The sequence below is a fragment of the Diadema antillarum genome, unplaced genomic scaffold (genome assembly GCF_040938485.1).
Source record: "Diadema antillarum isolate AM-2024a unplaced genomic scaffold, OU_Dant_1.0 scf00000061, whole genome shotgun sequence".
Taxonomy (NCBI): Eukaryota; Metazoa; Echinodermata; class Echinoidea; order Diadematoida; family Diadematidae; genus Diadema; species Diadema antillarum.
The window spans coordinates 871,197-886,227 of NW_027270950.1; positions in this window are offsets into that span (position 1 = coordinate 871,197).

Sequence of the window (15,031 nt, forward strand, 5' to 3'; positions counted from 1 at the left end):
CGCACATAATACTGTACAATATGAATGACCGTCCATTGAAACCTGCATTATCACACTCTATCGCACGCGAGCGTACCGCTTTGCCATAGTTATGCACGGCGAGCATTATGTGCTGCTAGCCTTGTATACAAACGCTCGTGATAATTTTTTTCAGAGTAAAAACGTAAGAATACAATCGCGTATTCGGAGATAAAACACGCGATCGTTCGTAAATTTGCACTGGCTTTTTCTCTAAGATTCGGGTAAGCTGTACCCGATACTTCGTAAAAAATAGGGGTCTAATTCTCAAATGCTCCACCCGACCCTTCGTAGATTAGGGCATATAATTTACGAAAGGTCGTGTATCGCGACCACCCGACCCGAACGCGATCTTATTTGTCCCAACCGTATAACTGCAGACACATAGCGCGCATAAAAATGATAGTAAAAAGTTATAATTTTTATTGATTTATTATATGTAAAATAATTATATTATAAAGATAAAGGCGTAAATATTCATATTTGAATGACGCGCCTCAAATACAAAAACAACAACAACAACGATCACCCGATGAAACGAAGTAAGCCGAAAAAGAAAGAGCTAAGTTAATGCTATGAAGACATTAATGACTAAAATTTCATGTTTCATGGCGGACCCAGGGGTGCCCTGATCGGGGGTGAGGGGGAGGAGGGGGATTTTCCACATTTTCAGCACATTCTCGAAAAATCTAGGACGGATTTTCACCCAACTTGTGAGATACAGTCATATTTATGTTAATATAATCTTGATTTGTTAAAATGCGCCCCCCCCCCCATCGCCGAATGAGGGGGGGGGGGGTTAAGCTTCACTTTTAACATCCCCAAAATCTGGATTTTTTTTTTTAAATCTTCTTCTGTCAAACCGAAATAGATAGAGCTAAGTTAGTGTTATGAAGACATTGACGTGATTAATGAATGAAATTTCATGTTTGACTATGGCGGATCAAGGGGTGCTCAGATCGGGGGGGGGGGGGAGGGGTGATGGATGGAAGGGGATATTCCACATTTTTAGCATCTTCTTGAAATATCTATGAGGGATTTTCACCAAACTTGACAGATAGCAAGATAATGGTAATAATTATGATGTTAATTTGTTCAAATGAGCCCCCCCCCCCTTCCCCCACCGCCGAAGGGGGGGGGGGGGGGGGTTGGGCTGCGGGGAGTTGAAGCTTCAGCGTCCCTAAACTCTGGAATTTTTTAAATCTTCTTCTGTCAAACCGATAAAGATAGAGCTAAGTTAGTGCTATGAAGACACAGCGTTAATGAATGAAATTTCATGTTTGGTTATGGCGCGGATCAAGGGGTCTCCAGATCGAGGGGGGTGAGGGCAAGGAGAGGAATTTTCCACATTTTCAGCATCTTCTTGAAAAATCTACGACGGATTTTCACCAAAATTGGCAGATTGCCTCTTTACGGTGATATGCACTTAATTTGTAAAAATGAGCCCCCCTCCCACACACACACACACATACACACACACTCACACACCGCTTAAGGGGGGGGGGGTTGAAGCCTCGGAGTCCCTAAACTCAATTTTCATCTTATTCTGTCAAACCGGAAAAGAGAGCTTAGTTAGTGCTATGAAGACATTAATGCATGAATTTTTATTTCACGTTTGATTGTGGCGGATCGAGGGGTGTCCTTATCGGGGGTGGGGGGGGGGGTGAGGGGAGGAGGGGGGATTTTCACATATTCTGCATCCTCTTGAGAAATCTTTGACGGATTTTCACCGAACGTGGGAGGTAGCATCTCTAGGGTAATAGAATCCCACTTTGTTCGAAGGGACAACAAATCCAAGTTGTTTCCCTTCCCCAAAGATGATGATGATGATGATCCACAGCATTTGTATGGCGCCATATATCTGTCACAGAAACATTCAAAGATAGGGATAAGACCATGGTAGCCCCCGCGTCATTTAGTAAGCAGACGTGAAATTTCATCAAAGTATAGAATCTACCTTCTGAAAATGTTATAAAATTGTGTTCTATTCTTTAAAAAGTATGTATTCCGTTTTTTCATAGTATAGGGTTTCCGATAAAATTCTGAATTCCACCCGAACGACCCCACCCCCCTCGTCTTGGTCCCTTTCAAGTTCAAGGGGCGGAGATGGGGTGGGGGGGGGGGGGGCTCCATCTCCTCCCACCTTAGGGGTTGGGGCAGTGCTCATTTAGACAAATTGAGGTCATATCACCAGATAAATACGCTACGCTACGTTTCAAGTTTGGCAAATATCTATTATATAAGGGTTTTAAGAAGAAGCTGAATATGTGACAAATCCGCCTCCGCCGCACTTAACATTAATTCATGAATTAACTAACCATAACAGGCACCAGCACTCTATTAGCTCCATCATTTTTGTATAGTTTTTTTTTTTGTTAAGTTGATAAATAATTTAATTATCCGATGGATGCGTCTTTCGTTTTCAGGAAAAAGACAAAAAATGTGAAAATTAAGCCTCCTTCCTACCCCCTCCCCTTTTTGGGCATCCCTTCATCTGTCATAGTAAACTTGAACCTACATCATGCATTAACTGTATTTACAGTACTATCACCATAAAGATGCTATCTGCCAAGTTTAGTGAAAATTCATCATAGATTTTTCAAGAAGATGGAGAAAATTTTGAAAATCCCCCCTCCTCCCCCTGGTTACAGCTCGTTATTCCGAAGGTTTGTTATTCCGAAGGCTCTTTATTCATAAGATTCGTTATTCCGAGGGTTCATTGTTCCGAATTTCATTTACGGATTAACCAGTCTTCGGAATAACGAACCTTCGGAATAACGCCACAAATTTTCGGATTAACGAACCTCTAGGTACAGGGACTTTGCGTGTTTCGGATTAACGACCCTTCGGAATAACGAACCTTCGTAATAGCGAACCTTCGGAATAACGAACAGCACCCCCTCCCCCTCCCCCTCCCCCTCCCCCTCCCCCTCACCTATACCCCCGATCAGAGCACCCCTAGACCCGCCATAATCAAACATGAGATTTCGGTCATTAATGTCTTTACAGCACTAACTTTTTCGGTTCGACAGAAGTAAAAAATAAATCAAGAGAAGAGGGACTCTGCGGGTTCAACCCCCCCCCCCCCCCGTCGGCGGGGGTGGGGGGATTCAATTTAACAGATTAAGATCGAATCACCAGAAATATACTATCTGCCAAGTTTGGTGAAAATCCGTCATAGATTTTACAAGACTATGCAGAACAGGTGGAAAATCCCCCTCCTCCCCCTCACACCCCTTATCAGGGCACTCCTGGACCCGTCATAATCAAACCTGAAATTTTAGTAACTATAGTGTCTTCATATAACATAGTTCCGTATTCTTCGGTTCAACAGAAGAAGATTCCAAATTCCAGAGTTTAGGGACCTGAAACTTCAACTCCTCCCCCCCCCCCCCGCCCCTTGGTGGTGGGAGGGGGTGGGGCTCATTTTACCATATAAGACTATATCACCGTAAAGATGGTATATCTGGCAAGTTTGGTGAAAATCCTTCTTGAGATTTATCAAGAAGATGCAGTAAAAGTGGACAATCCCCCTCCTCTCCATCACTTCCCCTCCCCACCCACCTTCCCCCCCCCCCCCCCCCCAATCAGGGCACCCCTGGATCCGCCATAATCAAACATGAATTTTCAGTCCTTAATGTCTTCAAGGCATTAGCTTAGCTCTATCTTTTCTTTTTTTTTTGTTCGACAGAAAAAATATATATTTTTTTAAATCCAGAGTTTAGGGACTCCCCCCCCCCCCTTTTTTTTTTTTTCGGCCGGGGGTGGAGGGGGGGGGGGAGGATTGGGGGCTAATTTCAATTCATAAAGATCATATCACCGTAATGAGGCTATCTGACAAGTTTAGTGAAAATCTGTCCTAGACTTTTAAAGAAGATACTGAAAATGTATAGAAAATCCCTCTCCTCCCCTCACCCCCCCCCCCCCCCCCCCGCGGCGATCCGGACACTGCACCCCTGTATTCGTCATAATCAAACATGCAATTTCAGTCATTAATGTCTTCATAGCACTAGTTTAGGGACTCTGAGGCTTCAATTTGAAGACTCCTCCCCACTTATGGCCCCGTGCCCTGCATCCCTGGATCTACCATTAAACGTGAACTCCTGTCATCAATATCTTTAAAGAACCAACCTAGCTCGTTCTTATTTGGCTATATAATACAAGAAGAATTTCGATAATACCGTAGTTCTGGGGCTTTGAGGCCCCCTCCCCTTTTTCGGGGGGGGGGGGGGGGGGGGGCTACTATATAACAAATTGAAATTCCATTGCCATAATCGTGCTACCTGCCAATTTTGTTGAAAATCTGTCAAGGATTTCATTAAGAAAATCTAAATGGTGGAAGTTCATGGGCAGTTTTGATATGTCTTTATACAGAATATCGCTAGATTAAATGATTTGCACATTTCCCGGCGACGTTGTGCACATTTCCCGGCAAAATTGAACTTTTGCACATTTCCCGGCGTCATGTTTGCACATTTCCCGTTGATGAAATTTGCACATTTCCCGGCGAGACGTTAGCACATTTCCCGGCGTTTGCACATTTCCTGGCAAGACGTTTGCACATTTCCCGGCGTTTGCACATTTCCCCGCGAGACGTTTGCACAATTCCCGGCGTTGGCACATTTCCCGGCTCCACAGACCGTGCATCGCAAAACGAACAAAAAGTCGCACACACTAATTTTGCGTGAGAACTGCAAATAAGTGAAATGGGTCAACCCAGCCGATCTTGACTTTTTCATACTTTCTGAAAGAGCAAGTCTCTATTTACATTATGCTAAAATTTGGGGTCATAAAACGGGCGGGAAAGTACGGTTTTTTTAGCAATTTATTTCAAACATCTTTTTTTTTTAATGTGACCGTGCATCACAAAACGAGCAAAAAGTCGCACACACTGATTTTGCGTGAGGAATGAAAATAAGTGAAATTGGTCAACCTAGCCGATCTTGACTTTTTCATATCTTCTGAAAGAGCAAGTCTTCTTTGACATTAGGCTAAATTTTGGAAACATAAAACGGGCAGGAAAGTGTGTTTTTTTTAGCAGTTTATCTCGAAAATTTTTGGTAGAATAGTGTGATTAGGTGTGTGTTTAGAGTCCCGTTTTTATTTCTGAAAAACCTTGTACACACTTTTCACTTTCAACTCTAATAACTTTTGAAAGGATAATGCTACTGCTTTGAAAGTTGACATTCAATATGGAGAGAATGTGTTAATGAGGCATGCTTAATTTCAGTCTAATCTGATAATCCCTTCATTGTTGTTATTCTGGTGGTTTAGTTCCTGGTTTTTTTTTTTGTCCCATTCATCGCACAGCCTGCACAGCTTGGTAAAGATTAAGAATAGACACTGTACTTCAGAGCCTCTTTTCTCAGTTCACACTTTTCCTGAGTTTGTACTTTCTTTCCAATATTCAGATAGGTTAGGAGAGTCCATCTGATTTGAGTTATACATCATTATAAAGCTTAAAGTCTGCTCTTTCAGAATATGGTCTGAACTAAAAATTCATGCTTGGCGACTTTTTGTTTGTTTAGTGGTGCAGGGTCACAAATAGTGTGATTAGGTGTGTCTTTAGAGTCCCTTTTTCATTTCTGAAAAACCTTGTACACACTCTTTACTTTTAACTCTAATAACTTTTGAAAGGATATTGCCACTGCTTTGAAAGTTAGCATCAATTATGGACAGAATGTGTTAATGAGGCATGTTTAATTTCAGTTTAATCTAATAATCCCTTCATTGTTGTTACTCGGGTGGTTTACTTCCTGTTTTTTGTCCCGTTCATCGCACAAACAGCATGGTTTGGTAAAGATTAAGCGTTTGAATAGACACTGTACTTCAGAGCTTCTTTTCTCAGTTCACACTTTTTCTGAGTTTGTGCTTTCTTTCCAATATTTAGATAGGTTAGGAGAGTCCATTTGATTTGAGTTTTACATTATTTTAAAGCTTAAAGTCTGCTCTTTCAGAATATGGTCTTAACTAAAAATTCATATCTGGCGACTTTTTGTTTGTTTTGTGGTGCAGGGTCACATACCTATAATGACAGATCTAATAATGGATTATATCAATGTGATAAGTCAGCCGTGACATCATTATGACGTCATTATCTGAAATCATGTTTACATTTATATCTCATTAAGTCACGTTCTATCTATTCATCTCATGAAAATTGGTCATGTTCATAGAAACGAACGCTTTTCTTCATACGCGGGCGTAGAGAATCTAACATACTCCAATCGAGCTCAAAATTGTTTTGCACACGTTTCAGGTTATTTGCAGCATTTCATAAAAAAAAACCGACAGACGTATACGCGCGCGCACATATACGCACACGCAGCTCGTATGCAATGGAAATTTCCCATTTTTCCACATGGATCAGATTTCTAAGATATCAAGAAATAATTCTACCAAGTTTCAAGTCAATCCGACACAATATGACGTCGAAGTCAAGGCCCGTCAAAGCTAAAATTTCGCGCGGGCGTCAATGGCGATATACAATGCAAAAATGCCATAAGTAGCTAATTTTTAATCCGATTTCACTCGTCAGGATGGACAGTGACTCCCATTTTTTATTACATATTCTGAAAGCTGGTGAGCTGTTGATATGATTTCATGAGGGCCTGATGCTCGCAAAATGATTAAAAGATATCAAATTCCTCAATGAATTTTATGAAGTAAATTTTCAAAATGACATCATCAAAGCTCAAGTTCACTCGAGAGTATCCCACTTATCCTTAGCCGATTTTCACCCAGATTTCAGTATGTTGTAGCTTGTTGAATGACGTTTTCGATATAATATATCGATTATATTATAATCCTAAAATTTTGATCGGATGACGTCATCACATCGGAAAATTAATTGAAGTAACCTTGTCAAATTTGATCAGTTTGCGTGCTATATCTATAGCAGGGCATTTTTTATGGATATGAAAATTGACATGACTGTCTTTATCGAGCAATAGCTCACTTACTCTTTTGTGAATTTCTTCCAGATTTTGATATGCTGGAGCTGAGACTTTGGGCTATCGTAATAGGCCCTCGGTTTTTTTTTCGGTTGAAAATGGCATTTGGCTTCTATGTAGCACTATTTTGCTTAATACACAGAGCCTATGGGGATGAAATAGGTCAGTGGATAGCGTATCGGGCTTTTAAACTAAAAGTTATGTGTTCGAGGCTCGCTCCAGCCAATTCTTTTTTTTTTTTTAAACCCTTAAATGTTTTCTATTTCTTTTAGTAAGTCTTATTCTCCCTTGCTAACTTTATTTTTTTTCTTATCCTTTTATTTTTTCTTCTGCAAATTTCTATACTATACCTTATCTATTCTTTTATTTTTATTTCTTTTTTTTCCACTTTTTGTGCAATAGATCAAGAACAGCAAGTCCTATCAACCCATATTTTGCACATGTTTAGTTCATGTCACGAAAATCATTTCATAAAATAACACCTACTTCCTCCGACACCACCATTGGTAGATGAATTGAAGTAAAATATACTTCATTCTGTATTCTTGTTAGTGTAATATGGTATCATAAATAGTGCTCCCGTGAATGGCGTTTTGAATCAGCGTTTTGTATCAGCGTTTCAAAACGCTGATTCTGCCTTCGTTGAGCATAAAAACACCCCAAGATGCAATCTTGGCTGTGCGAGGTATAAAGGTTCAAGGGCCAGACTGCTTTGTCCTGTATCTTGGTAATTGCATTCTCTATCACTCCCATATTTTGCACACATTTAGCCCATGGCATACGGAATGTTTCGTGAAATAACAACTCTCTATCAGACGCCATCTTAGCTGTCTGAAGTAGGGTCAAGGATCAAACAAATTTCGTCTTGTATCTTCTTAAACTCATTGTATATTGTCCCCATACATTGCACAGATATTGACCTTATGTCAAGATAATTTCACAAGATAATGACATTTTCCTAAGACGGCATGTTGTATGACAAAATGAGGCTCATTTTGTCTCTTTGTTACCATGATAATACGTATTCCCTTACCATTTTAAATCTGTAGGCATGACGGGTTTGATTCCCTTTTCTTCGATGAGAATCTTAGAAATCATTTATATATCGGATCACCTAATTTGTCAGTCTTGACAAATTTTCGAATCTAGTTCCCTGATTGTTGTTGCTCAAGTGGTTTACTTCTTGTGTTTTGTCCCTTTCATCGCACAGCTGGCACGGCTTGGTAAGAGATTGGGCGCTTGAATAGACCCTGTACTTCAGAGCCTCTTTTCTCAGTTCACACTTTCCACTCTCTAGTATTTACATTGTAGATAGGTTAGGGGAGTCCATTTGCATTGGGTTATACATCATTTTAAAGCTTAGAGTGTGCTTTTTAAGAATCTGCCCTCAACTTAACATTTATATCTGGCGACTGCTTGTTGGTTTTGTGATGCAGGGTCACAAAAAGTCTTGATGGGTATAGTTGCCTGTGTAAAGACCTGGACTCGTGCCCAGAACCCAAACAGGGCACATTGGTAAGACATCTTTTGTAATGTCCTTTTACCTTGTGTTTTTGCCTAGGGGTGGATGGGTTTTCGCATCAAGATTACCATGTACATTATAAGCAGCGTGAAGAAATAATGATTTGCTTGCATCATTTATAAGTTACACGCATAATCAATACATCACTGCGATGCTTCTCTCAATGAATTTGAAACCCAACGTGGCTGGTTGTACAATGACCATATTCTGCTCATGCGCACAGTGTAACTTTGAGCTGGCTTTGTGTGCCAGAATCGTCGCTAGCCATAAGAAGCTGAATTCACCTTGTGGATGGGAGGGCACAGTCGTAAAATAAACAAATGAATAAATAAAAAAAAAATCAGTAAGAGGTTTCAGTATTAAAGTACCATCACTGATGACAAAACACGACACGTTCCTACATGTATGTCGATAGGAATTTAAAAAACGCCTTCCCATTAAGCAAAGGGTCAGCACAACCCTTTGACACAGACAAACGTCAACACGGGCAAAAACACTTCAGATGAACGCCTGCTTTCTCTCAGCGTTCCACATGTCGAGTTTTCAGCGATGACTAATTTTTGTCGGCACATGTGAGCAACGGTACTGCCGACCACAGCCTGCACTATTGAAAGTTCACGGACATTGTCATGTTATTTCATCTAGATCCATAAAGTTGAAAAAAAATTAAATCCTTAGTTCAAAGGCCAGAATTTCTAAACATTGCATCAGTCATTTCAACAACAAATCTCTTCATATGTAGGCGTTTAAAACGATTTATGAGATTAGAAAATAAAATAAAGCACCCGAGCTTTTAGAATAATTCAAGTAACTATGTTGAATTGATACAAACACGGCTTTCAAAGGCATATATATATATATATATATATATATATATATATATGTGTGTGTGTGTGTGTGTGTGTGTGTGTGTGCGTGTGTGTGGTGTTGCATTATGCGTGTGTCTGTGTATCACATGTGATGCACAGAATATATCCCGCGGTCATGGAGTTGGACTTCATTGTGTTCCACGAAACAAGCAAAGGAAAAAGAAATACATCCCAAAAAAGCAAAAACAACAACAACAACGAACAACGAAGCGAACAAGCAAACAAATCAGGGAATAAAAAGAAAATATGTATCCGGCTCTATCATCGTTTCTAAAGTCAAGTTCGGCTAGGTTGACCCATTTCACCTATTTCCAGTCCTCATACAAAATCAGTGTGTGCGACTTTTTGTTTGTTTTGTGATGCACGGCCACATATACGAGTAGTCAAAGGGGTGCACATTTAATGGCAACCGAGTGGGATGTGTTCAAAATCATCTAATCCAAGGGAAATATTATGAGAAACATGCACTAGCATATAGCACAAATATGCTTCAATTTTCCATGCCTTCACATGGTCCCGATCGTTACGGTTGTACAGCAATTGCCCTTTTGTTTGTAAGAAATGAAATGATATAATAATACAAAAAGAAAATGCTCTATCATTAACTACATTGTCAAAAGGGTGAACATTCGAAAGCAATCCCTTGGGAAATGTCCAAAATTACACCGCCGATCAAGACCCGTAATCACATCACACGGATACTATGAACGCAAATACCGACGTTCTTTCGTGTAAGGTTTTAGAAGTAGTTCAAGCAATACAGCTACACAATTTTATATCGATTAATGTTGTGGAAATGATAGGAGAAGCGTTGCTTCAAAATATCTATTTAGTGAGAGGATGCACATTAAATACCAATCCTGCGGAATGTGCCCCCAAAGTACACCATCCTCATGGCAATAATATAGAAAACATTGGATATTATTGACTCGAATACACTATATGTTCCAAACGTACATGTTTTCAAACTTCGATCGTGCCGTACATCAAGGGGCACTTTTGTTTTCAAAAATACGTTGTAGTTAATAGAGGAGACATTGCTCTACAATACTCCTCCTCCTGTGTTCTTTTCTCCTTTTTCCCCCTTCCCCTTCTTTTCAGTACGTTTTCCCGTTATAATTTACAATCAATCTTTTTCAATCTGATGTTAAATGATTACATTTATCATATTGTCTAGGATTATTTATAAGGATTGTGTGCAATATTTGGGACTTCTTGAGAAAACTTGTATCAATAATGCATTTACTTCTTTTATTTACACAGGTGCTTGCATTTGCGCTTTGGTTCACTGCTTTAGGGAGAGACTATTTTGTTTTGCTGTTGTTGTTTCAGTCTATCGCGGGCTTGGCTCGGGGAGGGGGAGGGGGTACGGGGACTGTTACTCAAATCGGTTATGTACTTAAAGGTATTAGCCCACATTTGCAAACCCACGAAAATCAAAACTGCATAAAACAGGTCCAATATGACTTCAAGTACAAGTTATAACAGTAACATACCTCACCTGTTGCTCTTTGCCTATACCATTCGATAAAAGAGAGAAAATCATCGTTTTAAAATCAATTTTCAAACCGGGTCAACCCGACCCAAAATCGAATTACTAGCGCGGGCTAGCTACGTACATGTAACTTATACATGTATCGCATGCATGTAGTACGTACGTGGACCGGAGCTAGCGAGCGTTATACGCATGCATACGGTGCATTTTCATTTATTTTTATGAAAGTAATGGACTAATTGGAACGAAATTTTGCACAGGTGTTACTGCAATCATACCCAAACTCCATGCTAACTATGACACCAATTGCTGCAGGTTTACAAATGTGGGCTAATACCTTTAACAGGGACAGATTCCTGGATTTTTTTTTTCTACACCGATTGAGTCAGTTTCATATGTTTGTACAATTGTTTCTTCAAGTTTGACTTTGTATGTTCGGATTTTATCATGTGCTTTTTCGTTTTCCCGACATTTTTAGCACAATTTACATAGAAATTTCGGATTGAATTTTTTGTATTTTGTTATTATTACTCGACGATTTAGATTACATTAAAATAAATTGAACTCAATTGAATCGAATTAATTTTAATCAAGCACGAACCACTGGCAGGTGTACAATATAACGCCATAATAGAATAAGTAACAGTGTTAGACACGTTCAGTTTCTCACGTTAAAAATGCCTCATATTGTGCATCCACGCCGAGGCCACAACACGTAAAACGAGTGAAAAAAACAACAAAAGAAGACAACATTTTCATATAAAAACCATTGTTTCTCACTGGCAAGATGTTCTGCAGACCTAATTGAGAGAATTATGCGAAATAATGACGGAGATATAACAGTGAACGTTCACAGCGACATTTATAGTTGCTTCATTGTAAAACTTAAACTCTTCAAGTCATGGGTGCAAAAGTCAGATTTTGGTCTAATCTTGTTTGTACCATTAGCCTAATTTTTCTTGATGGTCTTCCTCGATTTCGAGGACACTAAAACCGAATCAGGATGATGAAATGCTTCCATTCTTGAGGGGTTTGGAAATATTCAAAGTGACCCTCAAAATGGCCGCCAAAATGTGAAATTACTGCTCCATAGAGTATTACCTTTATAAATAGTTTTACCGTATGTCGAAGTTGTTGAGTTTAAATCCGGATTGTGCAACTTTTGCATCAATACGAATTCTGATATATTCAAGGTGGCAGCTTAAATGTCAAATTCCTCCATATTTCTTTTCAGGTGGTATTGACGAAAAAATGAGAGGATTGTATCAACCTATTTCGAGGGTGCTGAATCCGAATAGATATGACAACTTTTGCATCCCGGAAGGTTTTTGAGACATATGAAATTTTTGTAAGAAACAAAAATGAAAAAGTTGATTATTGATATTTCCATTAAGATTGTATGAAAATATACTAAAAAAATTGATTTGATGTTGTTGATGTTGTTGTTGTTGTTGTTTTTTTTTTTGAGGTTGATAAATCAGAATCTTGATGAATTCTTGAATGTTCTTAGATACTCAAAATTTTTGTGCCCATTATTTCCGACCATCTTAAACATTTAAAACCTCGATGTTGCAAAAATTGCATTATTCAGATTCGGATTCTGCAAAATATATCGGGCAGACCAAAAAATTAAAAAAATAAAAAATAAAATCAGCCTCTGGCCACCACACTTTTTACTTGATCAACGATAGTTTTGAAAAGGGACTTGTTGCATGAGACTTATTTCTTACAAACTAATACAGGCCCTCACATGCGGGCTGGTTATATTCGTAAGTAAAATCTCTCATAACGGTCATATCGTGTTTGTGCGTTGTATACCAGCCTCACCAGTCAAGTTTAAGAGGCAAAGAAAAAAAAAAGCAAAGATGTGCAGTCTGATTGAGGTGTATGATAGAGGTGCCAGCTGCCTCTGAAAAAAACAAAACAAGTCGTATAAAAAGATACACAACAATTGGCAACGGGGTTGAAAACATGATTATCAGCCGGCGGGGGAGGGGGAGGACCCTATTGGAAAGAACACAGTGTCTCACAGTGAGTTCACAGTGTGGTCACTATGTGAAAACGCTCGAATTTAACGGTGTGGAGATTATTTCACACTGTAGTTTGGTTTTCACAGAGTGTCCACATGGTTATGTTCTTTTTTTTTTACCGTATGAATTGATGGTTCCCAATGAGTTTGAATTTAAAAGTTTGAAGAGATTTCACACTGTGTTCAGAATGTGTTCACATTGTGTTCTCACTATCCTTCTCGCACTGTGGGATACTGGTTTTTTTTTCCCAGCAGGGAAGAAAATTGCCCGTTGCAGTTTGGAATTGTCATTATTATTATTATTATTATTATTATTATTATTATTATTACCATTATTATTATTATCACCATTCCTCTCATTATTATAACTATTATTACTATCAGAATGATAATCATCATTCATTCGGCAATTAAAACGTGTCTACATAGACAAACATAAACAAACAAATTTGATTCAGCAAGTCAAAGAATACGTGAAGTATAACAAAGCAACAAAGCACAAGTGGAAAAATCAGGCCTAGAGAACATAAGAAACAGGGCTGCCATGGGCAAGAGAAAGTAAATTTGATTACCAAACACCCCTTCAAATATATCAAAATCTGTACCTGTAATAGCACATAAAAGTCATATCAGGGGTGATTCATTTTTAGATGAGAACAATGTATGGAAGGGAAACGAAAAAAACAAACAAAAACATTACAGATAAGACAGTTTGTTTGCAGTTGATCGCAAGAATCTTTTAAGTTGATGATGCAATTACTTACTTTGCTGCATAGTATAAGAAACAAAGAAATGTTTGTGAAAAGACGTGAACAGTTGCAAAGAAGGAAATGACAATTAAATTAATCAACATACACAATAGTCATATCCCATCAATCACTGTAGTGTAAGATGGGAATGTTAATATCTGAATTTACCCATGATGTTGTGAGTGAGTCTGTCTGTTGGATTGTGAATACCTACTTGACATGGTGATTTTGTGTTATCTCTATGGTAATGTCAAATCGGTTACGTTTCAGCATAATTATCGAACGAAAGCACTGAAAACACACCAGAGCTGGTTATACGGCAGTCAGAAAGCAAAATCCCACAGGGCTCATTGGGGATCATCTTTCAATAGAAGGTCGGGTACATCATAATTTGTATAAGGATCTAATGTTCAAGAATCGTATTTAAAAAAATACAATACTATTCCTATCAACACATCGAATAAATATCCCACCAGGCCATCTAGTGAATTTCATTTACCTCTTTGTAGAACGATTTTTGCTAAAAACACACTTATTTATGTAGGCCCAAATTATTGGAATTCTTTGAATCATAACTTAAAAAATGCTCCATCCATTACTCTTTCAAGAGGAGACTGAAGTCTTTTTTAGTGCAATCGTACGACTCTACAATACTGAATTAACCTTTTGGCTTTTTTTTTTTGTATATACTAACCTGTTTACTTTGTCCCCTATTCGAAGAATTAACGGTATTTTTTTCCCCTGGATGTTTGCAATGTTGTCATCTATGCCATTTTTACCCATAGCGTCTAGTAGTTGACTTTCCGTATGCTACTTCGGTTCATATATCCCTCTATTTTCTATTGTCTTGTCTTTCTTTAAGGCGTCAAAATTTCACTTTCCCCAGCAACTATCTTCTGTTTCTCTTGGCATGCTTCTGCCGAAGATTGCTGTTTATGTTTATGTTGTTTCTGTTGTTCTGTTACTGTTTCTGTCTCTGTTTTGCGTTCTTGTCTGCTATTTTGTCTTCAGTTCGTCAGTCTTGTCCATCCCGTTTTGTCCTGTACAACCTTTTCTTTAGTAGTTATCTTGCTGTCTAGTCCTGTTTTATGTTAGGTGGGGTCTATGTAAATGTATTTATTTGTTAATCTAATTTCTAGTGGGCTTCTAGACTTCTTTCACTTTGTTATTTTTTTTTTGTATATACGACGCTTCAATTTATCTTTTCGTTGATGTTTTTCTCCAGAGGGACCCACATACTACAAGCTCTGTCTTTTTAGTGGGTCCCTCTATTTTTCGCATTTAAAACAACGGTATACATGTATATTTCACTTGATCACTTCTGTTTCTTTCTTGAAATACAATGTATGATTACTATAGGTCTTCAATTGTCGTAGTCTTTTTATTTCACTATGTT